The 14,604-nt window shown below is 49.5% G+C and overlaps 13 non-coding genes across 13 annotated transcripts; all 13 read right to left on the minus strand.

Annotated features, from left to right (window-relative positions):
• Nucleotides 1–448: 448 nt before the first annotated feature.
• Nucleotides 449–567, minus strand: LOC126427419 (5S ribosomal RNA). The gene has a single exon (XR_007576680.1). It is a non-coding gene; the product is annotated as a 5S ribosomal RNA (ribosomal RNA).
• Nucleotides 568–1,594: 1,027 nt separating this feature from the next.
• LOC126427575 (5S ribosomal RNA) lies at nucleotides 1,595–1,713 on the minus strand. The gene has a single exon (XR_007576718.1). It is a non-coding gene; the product is annotated as a 5S ribosomal RNA (ribosomal RNA).
• Nucleotides 1,714–2,740: 1,027 nt separating this feature from the next.
• LOC126427577 (5S ribosomal RNA) lies at nucleotides 2,741–2,859 on the minus strand. Its single transcript, XR_007576719.1, has one exon. It is a non-coding gene; the product is annotated as a 5S ribosomal RNA (ribosomal RNA).
• Nucleotides 2,860–3,886: 1,027 nt separating this feature from the next.
• Nucleotides 3,887–4,005, minus strand: LOC126427579 (5S ribosomal RNA). Its single transcript, XR_007576721.1, has one exon. It is a non-coding gene; the product is annotated as a 5S ribosomal RNA (ribosomal RNA).
• A 1,028-nt stretch (nucleotides 4,006–5,033) lies between these two features.
• On the minus strand, nucleotides 5,034–5,152 carry LOC126427420 (5S ribosomal RNA). Its single transcript, XR_007576681.1, has one exon. It is a non-coding gene; the product is annotated as a 5S ribosomal RNA (ribosomal RNA).
• Nucleotides 5,153–6,178: 1,026 nt separating this feature from the next.
• Nucleotides 6,179–6,297, minus strand: LOC126427580 (5S ribosomal RNA). Its single transcript, XR_007576722.1, has one exon. It is a non-coding gene; the product is annotated as a 5S ribosomal RNA (ribosomal RNA).
• A 1,028-nt stretch (nucleotides 6,298–7,325) lies between these two features.
• On the minus strand, nucleotides 7,326–7,444 carry LOC126427422 (5S ribosomal RNA). The gene has a single exon (XR_007576682.1). It is a non-coding gene; the product is annotated as a 5S ribosomal RNA (ribosomal RNA).
• A 1,026-nt stretch (nucleotides 7,445–8,470) lies between these two features.
• LOC126427581 (5S ribosomal RNA) lies at nucleotides 8,471–8,589 on the minus strand. Its single transcript, XR_007576723.1, has one exon. It is a non-coding gene; the product is annotated as a 5S ribosomal RNA (ribosomal RNA).
• A 1,028-nt stretch (nucleotides 8,590–9,617) lies between these two features.
• Nucleotides 9,618–9,736, minus strand: LOC126427423 (5S ribosomal RNA). Its single transcript, XR_007576683.1, has one exon. It is a non-coding gene; the product is annotated as a 5S ribosomal RNA (ribosomal RNA).
• A 1,026-nt stretch (nucleotides 9,737–10,762) lies between these two features.
• LOC126427424 (5S ribosomal RNA) lies at nucleotides 10,763–10,881 on the minus strand. The gene has a single exon (XR_007576684.1). It is a non-coding gene; the product is annotated as a 5S ribosomal RNA (ribosomal RNA).
• Nucleotides 10,882–11,907: 1,026 nt separating this feature from the next.
• LOC126427425 (5S ribosomal RNA) lies at nucleotides 11,908–12,026 on the minus strand. Its single transcript, XR_007576685.1, has one exon. It is a non-coding gene; the product is annotated as a 5S ribosomal RNA (ribosomal RNA).
• A 1,026-nt stretch (nucleotides 12,027–13,052) lies between these two features.
• LOC126427426 (5S ribosomal RNA) lies at nucleotides 13,053–13,171 on the minus strand. Its single transcript, XR_007576686.1, has one exon. It is a non-coding gene; the product is annotated as a 5S ribosomal RNA (ribosomal RNA).
• Nucleotides 13,172–14,197: 1,026 nt separating this feature from the next.
• LOC126427427 (5S ribosomal RNA) lies at nucleotides 14,198–14,316 on the minus strand. The gene has a single exon (XR_007576687.1). It is a non-coding gene; the product is annotated as a 5S ribosomal RNA (ribosomal RNA).
• Between the last annotated feature and the right edge of the window lie 288 nt (nucleotides 14,317–14,604).

Below are 14,604 nucleotides of genomic sequence, written 5' to 3' on the forward strand. Positions count from 1 at the left end.
ATTTGCAGTGCATTCGCACCTTTCCTATCCCTGTCCCTGTCCCCGTCCCGACTTGTCCCGACTTTGCTCGACTGCCGCTCGCTGCCGCTCGGGTCGTGGCCCATATAACAGCGCAAGCACAAGAAACGTCTGCAGGAGATGACGAGACGAGACGAGTCGACTAAGGAATAAATTTATAATTACATATCGAAGTAGGAATTGTACACCGCTACACAACAACAGGCGCTGACGTATTTCAGAACACATCTGCCGATTCGTACTGTTTTGTCGTTTTCAAAGACTTCCTGGCGAACTTGGTTAGCACATTCTCCCTCAAACTGAGATATTTACTGCAATTTCGCACCTTATGGTCATTACAATAGATTAAAATGCTTAAGCAAGAATCTTTGTCACAACAGAACGGTGGTATGGAAAGAGGGCGGTATAAAAAAAAAAGTAAATGAAAGGGAGCCAACAGCACGTAATGTTCCCAGGTGGTCACCCATCCAAGTACTAACCACGCCCGATGTTGCTTAACTTCGGTGATCGGACGAGAACCGGTGTATTCAACATGGTATGGCCGTTGGCGCCCATGTAATGTAGGCGCATGGCAGAATTCGCATTCGGTTCTTATCCCAACACACACAAAATCATACTTTTCGGTCGAAAGCAGCCGCATTTTTTTTTACTGACAATTCGTCACGCTAGCGCGAACGCAATCCTGAGATCCAAAACTTATGAGCCGGAAGTACGCGCGTCGTGTATTTTTTTTTTTTGGAGATTTATAAATTTATTTATTAACATTACATCGTTACAAGCTAACAACTTTACAACATAAAACACGAACAGAATTGTAATTGTAAGCACTTCCTTCCGCAATCCGACGTGCCAGCAGAGCGACAGCCGAATTAGCGCGCGCCGCCGTGTGTGTGAGACGCGCAGCTTCTCGTTGCACCTCCTGTCATCCGCTTGGCGCGTGCAGCCTTCGACACTCGCGGAAGACGCATCTTGTCCCTGGTGTCCAGCGCAGGAGGGCTGGCGCGCGGCCGACCGGCGTAAGGCCTGTGCGGGGTGTGGCAGAGTCTTGTTGGAGGGCGCCACTGCTGGCAATGTGAGCTTCCTCGCCTCGCCTCGCCTCGCCTCGCCTCAGACGAGGTGTTTGCGTAATTTGCAGTGCATTCGCACCTTTCCTATCCCTGTCCCTGTCCCCGTCCCGACTTGTCCCGACTTTGCTCGACTGCCGCTCGCTGCCGCTCGGGTCGTGGCCCATATAACAGCGCAAGCACAAGAAACGTCTGCAGGAGATGACGAGACGAGACGAGTCGACTAAGGAATAAATTTATAATTACATATCGAAGTAGGAATTGTACACCGCTACACAACAACAGGCGCTGACGTATTTCAGAACACATCTGCCGATTCGTACTGTTTTGTCGTTTTCAAAGACTTCCTGGCGAACTTGGTTAGCACATTCTCCCTCAAACTGAGATATTTACTGCAATTTCGCACCTTATGGTCATTACAATAGATTAAAATGCTTAAGCAAGAATCTTTGTCACAACAGAACGGTGGTATGGAAAGAGGGCGGTATAAAAAAAAAAAGTAAATGAAAGGGAGCCAACAGCACGTGATGTTCCCAGGTGGTCACCCATCCAAGTACTAACCACGCCCGATGTTGCTTAACTTCGGTGATCGGACGAGAACCGGTGTATTCAACATGGTATGGCCGTTGGCGCCCATGTAATGTAGGCGCATGGCAGAATTCGCATTCGGTTCTTATCCCAACACACACAAAATCATACTTTTCGGTCGAAAGCAGCCGCATTTTTTTTTACTGACAATTCGTCACGCTAGCGCGAACGCAATCCTGAGATCCAAAACTTATGAGCCGGAAGTACGCGCGTCGTGTATTTTTTTTTTTTGGAGATTTATAAATTTATTTATTAACATTACATCGTTACAAGCTAACAACTTTACAACATAAAACACGAACAGAATTGTAATTGTAAGCACTTCCTTCCGCAATCCGACGTGCCAGCAGAGCGACAGCCGAATTAGCGCGCGCCGCCGTGTGTGTGAGACGCGCAGCTTCTCGTTGCACCTCCTGTCATCCGCTTGGCGCGTGCAGCCTTCGACACTCGCGGAAGACGCATCTTGTCCCTGGTGTCCAGCGCAGGAGGGCTGGCGCGCGGCCGACCGGCGTAAGGCCTGTGCGGGGTGTGGCAGAGTCTTGTTGGAGGGCGCCACTGCTGGCAATGTGAGCTTCCTCGCCTCGCCTCGCCTCGCCTCGCCTCAGACGAGGTGTTTGCGTAATTTGCAGTGCATTCGCACCTTTCCTATCCCTGTCCCTGTCCCCGTCCCGACTTGTCCCGACTTTGCTCGACTGCCGCTCGCTGCCGCTCGGGTCGTGGCCCATATAACAGCGCAAGCACAAGAAACGTCTGCAGGAGATGACGAGACGAGACGAGTCGACTAAGGAATAAATTTATAATTACATATCGAAGTAGGAATTGTACACCGCTACACAACAACAGGCGCTGACGTATTTCAGAACACATCTGCCGATTCGTACTGTTTTGTCGTTTTCAAAGACTTCCTGGCGAACTTGGTTAGCACATTCTCCCTCAAACTGAGATATTTACTGCAATTTCGCACCTTATGGTCATTACAATAGATTAAAATGCTTAAGCAAGAATCTTTGTCACAACAGAACGGTGGTATGGAAAGAGGGCGGTATAAAAAAAAAAAGTAAATGAAAGGGAGCCAACAGCACGTGATGTTCCCAGGTGGTCACCCATCCAAGTACTAACCACGCCCGATGTTGCTTAACTTCGGTGATCGGACGAGAACCGGTGTATTCAACATGGTATGGCCGTTGGCGCCCATGTAATGTAGGCGCATGGCAGAATTCGCATTCGGTTCTTATCCCAACACACACAAAATCATACTTTTCGGTCGAAAGCAGCCGCATTTTTTTTTACTGACAATTCGTCACGCTAGCGCGAACGCAATCCTGAGATCCAAAACTTATGAGCCGGAAGTACGCGCGTCGTGTATTTTTTTTTTTTGGAGATTTATAAATTTATTTATTAACATTACATCGTTACAAGCTAACAACTTTACAACATAAAACACGAACAGAATTGTAATTGTAAGCACTTCCTTCCGCAATCCGACGTGCCAGCAGAGCGACAGCCGAATTAGCGCGCGCCGCCGTGTGTGTGAGACGCGCAGCTTCTCGTTGCACCTCCTGTCATCCGCTTGGCGCGTGCAGCCTTCGACACTCGCGGAAGACGCATCTTGTCCCTGGTGTCCAGCGCAGGAGGGCTGGCGCGCGGCCGACCGGCGTAAGGCCTGTGCGGGGTGTGGCAGAGTCTTGTTGGAGGGCGCCACTGCTGGCAATGTGAGCTTCCTCGCCTCGCCTCGCCTCGCCTCGCCTCAGACGAGGTGTTTGCGTAATTTGCAGTGCATTCGCACCTTTCCTATCCCTGTCCCTGTCCCCGTCCCGACTTGTCCCGACTTTGCTCGACTGCCGCTCGCTGCCGCTCGGGTCGTGGCCCATATAACAGCGCAAGCACAAGAAACGTCTGCAGGAGATGACGAGACGAGACGAGTCGACTAAGGAATAAATTTATAATTACATATCGAAGTAGGAATTGTACACCGCTACACAACAACAGGCGCTGACGTATTTCAGAACACATCTGCCGATTCGTACTGTTTTGTCGTTTTCAAAGACTTCCTGGCGAACTTGGTTAGCACATTCTCCCTCAAACTGAGATATTTACTGCAATTTCGCACCTTATGGTCATTACAATAGATTAAAATGCTTAAGCAAGAATCTTTGTCACAACAGAACGGTGGTATGGAAAGAGGGCGGTATAAAAAAAAAAAGTAAATGAAAGGGAGCCAACAGCACGTGATGTTCCCAGGTGGTCACCCATCCAAGTACTAACCACGCCCGATGTTGCTTAACTTCGGTGATCGGACGAGAACCGGTGTATTCAACATGGTATGGCCGTTGGCGCCCATGTAATGTAGGCGCATGGCAGAATTCGCATTCGGTTCTTATCCCAACACACACAAAATCATACTTTTCGGTCGAAAGCAGCCGCATTTTTTTTTACTGACAATTCGTCACGCTAGCGCGAACGCAATCCTGAGATCCAAAACTTATGAGCCGGAAGTACGCGCGTCGTGTATTTTTTTTTTTTGGAGATTTATAAATTTATTTATTAACATTACATCGTTACAAGCTAACAACTTTACAACATAAAACACGAACAGAATTGTAATTGTAAGCACTTCCTTCCGCAATCCGACGTGCCAGCAGAGCGACAGCCGAATTAGCGCGCGCCGCCGTGTGTGTGAGACGCGCAGCTTCTCGTTGCACCTCCTGTCATCCGCTTGGCGCGTGCAGCCTTCGACACTCGCGGAAGACGCATCTTGTCCCTGGTGTCCAGCGCAGGAGGGCTGGCGCGCGGCCGACCGGCGTAAGGCCTGTGCGGGGTGTGGCAGAGTCTTGTTGGAGGGCGCCACTGCTGGCAATGTGAGCTTCCTCGCCTCGCCTCGCCTCGCCTCGCCTCAGACGAGGTGTTTGCGTAATTTGCAGTGCATTCGCACCTTTCCTATCCCTGTCCCTGTCCCCGTCCCGACTTGTCCCGACTTTGCTCGACTGCCGCTCGCTGCCGCTCGGGTCGTGGCCCATATAACAGCGCAAGCACAAGAAACGTCTGCAGGAGATGACGAGACGAGACGAGTCGACTAAGGAATAAATTTATAATTACATATCGAAGTAGGAATTGTACACCGCTACACAACAACAGGCGCTGACGTATTTCAGAACACATCTGCCGATTCGTACTGTTTTGTCGTTTTCAAAGACTTCCTGGCGAACTTGGTTAGCACATTCTCCCTCAAACTGAGATATTTACTGCAATTTCGCACCTTATGGTCATTACAATAGATTAAAATGCTTAAGCAAGAATCTTTGTCACAACAGAACGGTGGTATGGAAAGAGGGCGGTATAAAAAAAAAAAAGTAAATGAAAGGGAGCCAACAGCACGTAATGTTCCCAGGTGGTCACCCATCCAAGTACTAACCACGCCCGATGTTGCTTAACTTCGGTGATCGGACGAGAACCGGTGTATTCAACATGGTATGGCCGTTGGCGCCCATGTAATGTAGGCGCATGGCAGAATTCGCATTCGGTTCTTATCCCAACACACACAAAATCATACTTTTCGGTCGAAAGCAGCCGCATTTTTTTTTACTGACAATTCGTCACGCTAGCGCGAACGCAATCCTGAGATCCAAAACTTATGAGCCGGAAGTACGCGCGTCGTGTATTTTTTTTTTTGGAGATTTATAAATTTATTTATTAACATTACATCGTTACAAGCTAACAACTTTACAACATAAAACACGAACAGAATTGTAATTGTAAGCACTTCCTTCCGCAATCCGACGTGCCAGCAGAGCGACAGCCGAATTAGCGCGCGCCGCCGTGTGTGTGAGACGCGCAGCTTCTCGTTGCACCTCCTGTCATCCGCTTGGCGCGTGCAGCCTTCGACACTCGCGGAAGACGCATCTTGTCCCTGGTGTCCAGCGCAGGAGGGCTGGCGCGCGGCCGACCGGCGTAAGGCCTGTGCGGGGTGTGGCAGAGTCTTGTTGGAGGGCGCCACTGCTGGCAATGTGAGCTTCCTCGCCTCGCCTCGCCTCGCCTCGCCTCAGACGAGGTGTTTGCGTAATTTGCAGTGCATTCGCACCTTTCCTATCCCTGTCCCTGTCCCCGTCCCGACTTGTCCCGACTTTGCTCGACTGCCGCTCGCTGCCGCTCGGGTCGTGGCCCATATAACAGCGCAAGCACAAGAAACGTCTGCAGGAGATGACGAGACGAGACGAGTCGACTAAGGAATAAATTTATAATTACATATCGAAGTAGGAATTGTACACCGCTACACAACAACAGGCGCTGACGTATTTCAGAACACATCTGCCGATTCGTACTGTTTTGTCGTTTTCAAAGACTTCCTGGCGAACTTGGTTAGCACATTCTCCCTCAAACTGAGATATTTACTGCAATTTCGCACCTTATGGTCATTACAATAGATTAAAATGCTTAAGCAAGAATCTTTGTCACAACAGAACGGTGGTATGGAAAGAGGGCGGTATAAAAAAAAAAAGTAAATGAAAGGGAGCCAACAGCACGTGATGTTCCCAGGTGGTCACCCATCCAAGTACTAACCACGCCCGATGTTGCTTAACTTCGGTGATCGGACGAGAACCGGTGTATTCAACATGGTATGGCCGTTGGCGCCCATGTAATGTAGGCGCATGGCAGAATTCGCATTCGGTTCTTATCCCAACACACACAAAATCATACTTTTCGGTCGAAAGCAGCCGCATTTTTTTTTACTGACAATTCGTCACGCTAGCGCGAACGCAATCCTGAGATCCAAAACTTATGAGCCGGAAGTACGCGCGTCGTGTATTTTTTTTTTTTGGAGATTTATAAATTTATTTATTAACATTACATCGTTACAAGCTAACAACTTTACAACATAAAACACGAACAGAATTGTAATTGTAAGCACTTCCTTCCGCAATCCGACGTGCCAGCAGAGCGACAGCCGAATTAGCGCGCGCCGCCGTGTGTGTGAGACGCGCAGCTTCTCGTTGCACCTCCTGTCATCCGCTTGGCGCGTGCAGCCTTCGACACTCGCGGAAGACGCATCTTGTCCCTGGTGTCCAGCGCAGGAGGGCTGGCGCGCGGCCGACCGGCGTAAGGCCTGTGCGGGGTGTGGCAGAGTCTTGTTGGAGGGCGCCACTGCTGGCAATGTGAGCTTCCTCGCCTCGCCTCGCCTCGCCTCGCCTCAGACGAGGTGTTTGCGTAATTTGCAGTGCATTCGCACCTTTCCTATCCCTGTCCCTGTCCCCGTCCCGACTTGTCCCGACTTTGCTCGACTGCCGCTCGCTGCCGCTCGGGTCGTGGCCCATATAACAGCGCAAGCACAAGAAACGTCTGCAGGAGATGACGAGACGAGACGAGTCGACTAAGGAATAAATTTATAATTACATATCGAAGTAGGAATTGTACACCGCTACACAACAACAGGCGCTGACGTATTTCAGAACACATCTGCCGATTCGTACTGTTTTGTCGTTTTCAAAGACTTCCTGGCGAACTTGGTTAGCACATTCTCCCTCAAACTGAGATATTTACTGCAATTTCGCACCTTATGGTCATTACAATAGATTAAAATGCTTAAGCAAGAATCTTTGTCACAACAGAACGGTGGTATGGAAAGAGGGCGGTATAAAAAAAAAAAAGTAAATGAAAGGGAGCCAACAGCACGTAATGTTCCCAGGTGGTCACCCATCCAAGTACTAACCACGCCCGATGTTGCTTAACTTCGGTGATCGGACGAGAACCGGTGTATTCAACATGGTATGGCCGTTGGCGCCCATGTAATGTAGGCGCATGGCAGAATTCGCATTCGGTTCTTATCCCAACACACACAAAATCATACTTTTCGGTCGAAAGCAGCCGCATTTTTTTTTACTGACAATTCGTCACGCTAGCGCGAACGCAATCCTGAGATCCAAAACTTATGAGCCGGAAGTACGCGCGTCGTGTATTTTTTTTTTTGGAGATTTATAAATTTATTTATTAACATTACATCGTTACAAGCTAACAACTTTACAACATAAAACACGAACAGAATTGTAATTGTAAGCACTTCCTTCCGCAATCCGACGTGCCAGCAGAGCGACAGCCGAATTAGCGCGCGCCGCCGTGTGTGTGAGACGCGCAGCTTCTCGTTGCACCTCCTGTCATCCGCTTGGCGCGTGCAGCCTTCGACACTCGCGGAAGACGCATCTTGTCCCTGGTGTCCAGCGCAGGAGGGCTGGCGCGCGGCCGACCGGCGTAAGGCCTGTGCGGGGTGTGGCAGAGTCTTGTTGGAGGGCGCCACTGCTGGCAATGTGAGCTTCCTCGCCTCGCCTCGCCTCGCCTCGCCTCAGACGAGGTGTTTGCGTAATTTGCAGTGCATTCGCACCTTTCCTATCCCTGTCCCTGTCCCCGTCCCGACTTGTCCCGACTTTGCTCGACTGCCGCTCGCTGCCGCTCGGGTCGTGGCCCATATAACAGCGCAAGCACAAGAAACGTCTGCAGGAGATGACGAGACGAGACGAGTCGACTAAGGAATAAATTTATAATTACATATCGAAGTAGGAATTGTACACCGCTACACAACAACAGGCGCTGACGTATTTCAGAACACATCTGCCGATTCGTACTGTTTTGTCGTTTTCAAAGACTTCCTGGCGAACTTGGTTAGCACATTCTCCCTCAAACTGAGATATTTACTGCAATTTCGCACCTTATGGTCATTACAATAGATTAAAATGCTTAAGCAAGAATCTTTGTCACAACAGAACGGTGGTATGGAAAGAGGGCGGTATAAAAAAAAAAAGTAAATGAAAGGGAGCCAACAGCACGTGATGTTCCCAGGTGGTCACCCATCCAAGTACTAACCACGCCCGATGTTGCTTAACTTCGGTGATCGGACGAGAACCGGTGTATTCAACATGGTATGGCCGTTGGCGCCCATGTAATGTAGGCGCATGGCAGAATTCGCATTCGGTTCTTATCCCAACACACACAAAATCATACTTTTCGGTCGAAAGCAGCCGCATTTTTTTTTACTGACAATTCGTCACGCTAGCGCGAACGCAATCCTGAGATCCAAAACTTATGAGCCGGAAGTACGCGCGTCGTGTATTTTTTTTTTTTGGAGATTTATAAATTTATTTATTAACATTACATCGTTACAAGCTAACAACTTTACAACATAAAACACGAACAGAATTGTAATTGTAAGCACTTCCTTCCGCAATCCGACGTGCCAGCAGAGCGACAGCCGAATTAGCGCGCGCCGCCGTGTGTGTGAGACGCGCAGCTTCTCGTTGCACCTCCTGTCATCCGCTTGGCGCGTGCAGCCTTCGACACTCGCGGAAGACGCATCTTGTCCCTGGTGTCCAGCGCAGGAGGGCTGGCGCGCGGCCGACCGGCGTAAGGCCTGTGCGGGGTGTGGCAGAGTCTTGTTGGAGGGCGCCACTGCTGGCAATGTGAGCTTCCTCGCCTCGCCTCGCCTCGCCTCGCCTCAGACGAGGTGTTTGCGTAATTTGCAGTGCATTCGCACCTTTCCTATCCCTGTCCCTGTCCCCGTCCCGACTTGTCCCGACTTTGCTCGACTGCCGCTCGCTGCCGCTCGGGTCGTGGCCCATATAACAGCGCAAGCACAAGAAACGTCTGCAGGAGATGACGAGACGAGACGAGTCGACTAAGGAATAAATTTATAATTACATATCGAAGTAGGAATTGTACACCGCTACACAACAACAGGCGCTGACGTATTTCAGAACACATCTGCCGATTCGTACTGTTTTGTCGTTTTCAAAGACTTCCTGGCGAACTTGGTTAGCACATTCTCCCTCAAACTGAGATATTTACTGCAATTTCGCACCTTATGGTCATTACAATAGATTAAAATGCTTAAGCAAGAATCTTTGTCACAACAGAACGGTGGTATGGAAAGAGGGCGGTATAAAAAAAAAAAAGTAAATGAAAGGGAGCCAACAGCACGTAATGTTCCCAGGTGGTCACCCATCCAAGTACTAACCACGCCCGATGTTGCTTAACTTCGGTGATCGGACGAGAACCGGTGTATTCAACATGGTATGGCCGTTGGCGCCCATGTAATGTAGGCGCATGGCAGAATTCGCATTCGGTTCTTATCCCAACACACACAAAATCATACTTTTCGGTCGAAAGCAGCCGCATTTTTTTTTACTGACAATTCGTCACGCTAGCGCGAACGCAATCCTGAGATCCAAAACTTATGAGCCGGAAGTACGCGCGTCGTGTATTTTTTTTTTTGGAGATTTATAAATTTATTTATTAACATTACATCGTTACAAGCTAACAACTTTACAACATAAAACACGAACAGAATTGTAATTGTAAGCACTTCCTTCCGCAATCCGACGTGCCAGCAGAGCGACAGCCGAATTAGCGCGCGCCGCCGTGTGTGTGAGACGCGCAGCTTCTCGTTGCACCTCCTGTCATCCGCTTGGCGCGTGCAGCCTTCGACACTCGCGGAAGACGCATCTTGTCCCTGGTGTCCAGCGCAGGAGGGCTGGCGCGCGGCCGACCGGCGTAAGGCCTGTGCGGGGTGTGGCAGAGTCTTGTTGGAGGGCGCCACTGCTGGCAATGTGAGCTTCCTCGCCTCGCCTCGCCTCGCCTCGCCTCAGACGAGGTGTTTGCGTAATTTGCAGTGCATTCGCACCTTTCCTATCCCTGTCCCTGTCCCCGTCCCGACTTGTCCCGACTTTGCTCGACTGCCGCTCGCTGCCGCTCGGGTCGTGGCCCATATAACAGCGCAAGCACAAGAAACGTCTGCAGGAGATGACGAGACGAGACGAGTCGACTAAGGAATAAATTTATAATTACATATCGAAGTAGGAATTGTACACCGCTACACAACAACAGGCGCTGACGTATTTCAGAACACATCTGCCGATTCGTACTGTTTTGTCGTTTTCAAAGACTTCCTGGCGAACTTGGTTAGCACATTCTCCCTCAAACTGAGATATTTACTGCAATTTCGCACCTTATGGTCATTACAATAGATTAAAATGCTTAAGCAAGAATCTTTGTCACAACAGAACGGTGGTATGGAAAGAGGGCGGTATAAAAAAAAAAAGTAAATGAAAGGGAGCCAACAGCACGTAATGTTCCCAGGTGGTCACCCATCCAAGTACTAACCACGCCCGATGTTGCTTAACTTCGGTGATCGGACGAGAACCGGTGTATTCAACATGGTATGGCCGTTGGCGCCCATGTAATGTAGGCGCATGGCAGAATTCGCATTCGGTTCTTATCCCAACACACACAAAATCATACTTTTCGGTCGAAAGCAGCCGCATTTTTTTTTACTGACAATTCGTCACGCTAGCGCGAACGCAATCCTGAGATCCAAAACTTATGAGCCGGAAGTACGCGCGTCGTGTATTTTTTTTTTTGGAGATTTATAAATTTATTTATTAACATTACATCGTTACAAGCTAACAACTTTACAACATAAAACACGAACAGAATTGTAATTGTAAGCACTTCCTTCCGCAATCCGACGTGCCAGCAGAGCGACAGCCGAATTAGCGCGCGCCGCCGTGTGTGTGAGACGCGCAGCTTCTCGTTGCACCTCCTGTCATCCGCTTGGCGCGTGCAGCCTTCGACACTCGCGGAAGACGCATCTTGTCCCTGGTGTCCAGCGCAGGAGGGCTGGCGCGCGGCCGACCGGCGTAAGGCCTGTGCGGGGTGTGGCAGAGTCTTGTTGGAGGGCGCCACTGCTGGCAATGTGAGCTTCCTCGCCTCGCCTCGCCTCGCCTCGCCTCAGACGAGGTGTTTGCGTAATTTGCAGTGCATTCGCACCTTTCCTATCCCTGTCCCTGTCCCCGTCCCGACTTGTCCCGACTTTGCTCGACTGCCGCTCGCTGCCGCTCGGGTCGTGGCCCATATAACAGCGCAAGCACAAGAAACGTCTGCAGGAGATGACGAGACGAGACGAGTCGACTAAGGAATAAATTTATAATTACATATCGAAGTAGGAATTGTACACCGCTACACAACAACAGGCGCTGACGTATTTCAGAACACATCTGCCGATTCGTACTGTTTTGTCGTTTTCAAAGACTTCCTGGCGAACTTGGTTAGCACATTCTCCCTCAAACTGAGATATTTACTGCAATTTCGCACCTTATGGTCATTACAATAGATTAAAATGCTTAAGCAAGAATCTTTGTCACAACAGAACGGTGGTATGGAAAGAGGGCGGTATAAAAAAAAAAAGTAAATGAAAGGGAGCCAACAGCACGTAATGTTCCCAGGTGGTCACCCATCCAAGTACTAACCACGCCCGATGTTGCTTAACTTCGGTGATCGGACGAGAACCGGTGTATTCAACATGGTATGGCCGTTGGCGCCCATGTAATGTAGGCGCATGGCAGAATTCGCATTCGGTTCTTATCCCAACACACACAAAATCATACTTTTCGGTCGAAAGCAGCCGCATTTTTTTTTACTGACAATTCGTCACGCTAGCGCGAACGCAATCCTGAGATCCAAAACTTATGAGCCGGAAGTACGCGCGTCGTGTATTTTTTTTTTTGGAGATTTATAAATTTATTTATTAACATTACATCGTTACAAGCTAACAACTTTACAACATAAAACACGAACAGAATTGTAATTGTAAGCACTTCCTTCCGCAATCCGACGTGCCAGCAGAGCGACAGCCGAATTAGCGCGCGCCGCCGTGTGTGTGAGACGCGCAGCTTCTCGTTGCACCTCCTGTCATCCGCTTGGCGCGTGCAGCCTTCGACACTCGCGGAAGACGCATCTTGTCCCTGGTGTCCAGCGCAGGAGGGCTGGCGCGCGGCCGACCGGCGTAAGGCCTGTGCGGGGTGTGGCAGAGTCTTGTTGGAGGGCGCCACTGCTGGCAATGTGAGCTTCCTCGCCTCGCCTCGCCTCGCCTCGCCTCAGACGAGGTGTTTGCGTAATTTGCAGTGCATTCGCACCTTTCCTATCCCTGTCCCTGTCCCCGTCCCGACTTGTCCCGACTTTGCTCGACTGCCGCTCGCTGCCGCTCGGGTCGTGGCCCATATAACAGCGCAAGCACAAGAAACGTCTGCAGGAGATGACGAGACGAGACGAGTCGACTAAGGAATAAATTTATAATTACATATCGAAGTAGGAATTGTACACCGCTACACAACAACAGGCGCTGACGTATTTCAGAACACATCTGCCGATTCGTACTGTTTTGTCGTTTTCAAAGACTTCCTGGCGAACTTGGTTAGCACATTCTCCCTCAAACTGAGATATTTACTGCAATTTCGCACCTTATGGTCATTACAATAGATTAAAATGCTTAAGCAAGAATCTTTGTCACAACAGAACGGTGGTATGGAAAGAGGGCGGTATAAAAAAAAAAAGTAAATGAAAGGGAGCCAACAGCACGTAATGTTCCCAGGTGGTCACCCATCCAAGTACTAACCACGCCCGATGTTGCTTAACTTCGGTGATCGGACGAGAACCGGTGTATTCAACATGGTATGGCCGTTGGCGCCCATGTAATGTAGGCGCATGGCAGAATTCGCATTCGGTTCTTATCCCAACACACACAAAATCATACTTTTCGGTCGAAAGCAGCCGCATTTTTTTTTACTGACAATTCGTCACGCTAGCGCGAACGCAATCCTGAGATCCAAAACTTATGAGCCGGAAGTACGCGCGTCGTGTATTTTTTTTTTTGGAGATTTATAAATTTATTTATTAACATTACATCGTTACAAGCTAACAACTTTACAACATAAAACACGAACAGAATTGTAATTGTAAGCACTTCCTTCCGCAATCCGACGTGCCAGCAGAGCGACAGCCGAATTAGCGCGCGCCGCCGTGTGTGTGAGACGCGCAGCTTCTCGTTGCACCTCCTGTCATCCGCTTGGCGCGTGCAGCCTTCGACACTCGCGGAAGACGCATCTTGTCCCTGGTGTCCAGCGCAGGAGGGCTGGCGCGCGGCCGACCGGCGTAAGGCCTGTGCGGGGTGTGGCAGAGTCTTGTTGGAGGGCGCCACTGCTGGCAATGTGAGCTTCCTCGCCTCGCCTCGCCTCGCCTCGCCTCAGACGAGGTGTTTGCGTAATTTGCAGTGCATTCGCACCTTTCCTATCCCTGTCCCTGTCCCCGTCCCGACTTGTCCCGACTTTGCTCGACTGCCGCTCGCTGCCGCTCGGGTCGTGGCCCATATAACAGCGCAAGCACAAGAAACGTCTGCAGGAGATGACGAGACGAGACGAGTCGACTAAGGAATAAATTTATAATTACATATCGAAGTAGGAATTGTACACCGCTACACAACAACAGGCGCTGACGTATTTCAGAACACATCTGCCGATTCGTACTGTTTTGTCGTTTTCAAAGACTTCCTGGCGAACTTGGTTAGCACATTCTCCCTCAAACTGAGATATTTACTGCAATTTCGCACCTTATGGTCATTACAATAGATTAAAATGCTTAAGCAAGAATCTTTGTCACAACAGAACGGTGGTATGGAAAGAGGGCGGTATAAAAAAAAAAAGTAAATGAAAGGGAGCCAACAGCACGTAATGTTCCCAGGTGGTCACCCATCCAAGTACTAACCACGCCCGATGTTGCTTAACTTCGGTGATCGGACGAGAACCGGTGTATTCAACATGGTATGGCCGTTGGCGCCCATGTAATGTAGGCGCATGGCAGAATTCGCATTCGGTTCTTATCCCAACACACACAAAATCATACTTTTCGGTCGAAAGCAGCCGCATTTTTTTTTACTGACAATTCGTCACGCTAGCGCGAACGCAATCCTGAGATCCAAAACTTATGAGCCGGAAGTACGCGCGTCGTGTATTTTTTTTTTTGGAGATTTATAAATTTATTTATTAACATTACATCGTTACAAGCTAACAACTTTACAACATAAAACACGAACAGAATTGTAATTGTAAGCACTTCCTTCCGC

The sequence above is a fragment of the Schistocerca serialis genome, chromosome 11 (genome assembly GCF_023864345.2).
Source record: "Schistocerca serialis cubense isolate TAMUIC-IGC-003099 chromosome 11, iqSchSeri2.2, whole genome shotgun sequence".
NCBI classification, from domain to species: domain Eukaryota; kingdom Metazoa; phylum Arthropoda; class Insecta; order Orthoptera; family Acrididae; genus Schistocerca; species Schistocerca serialis.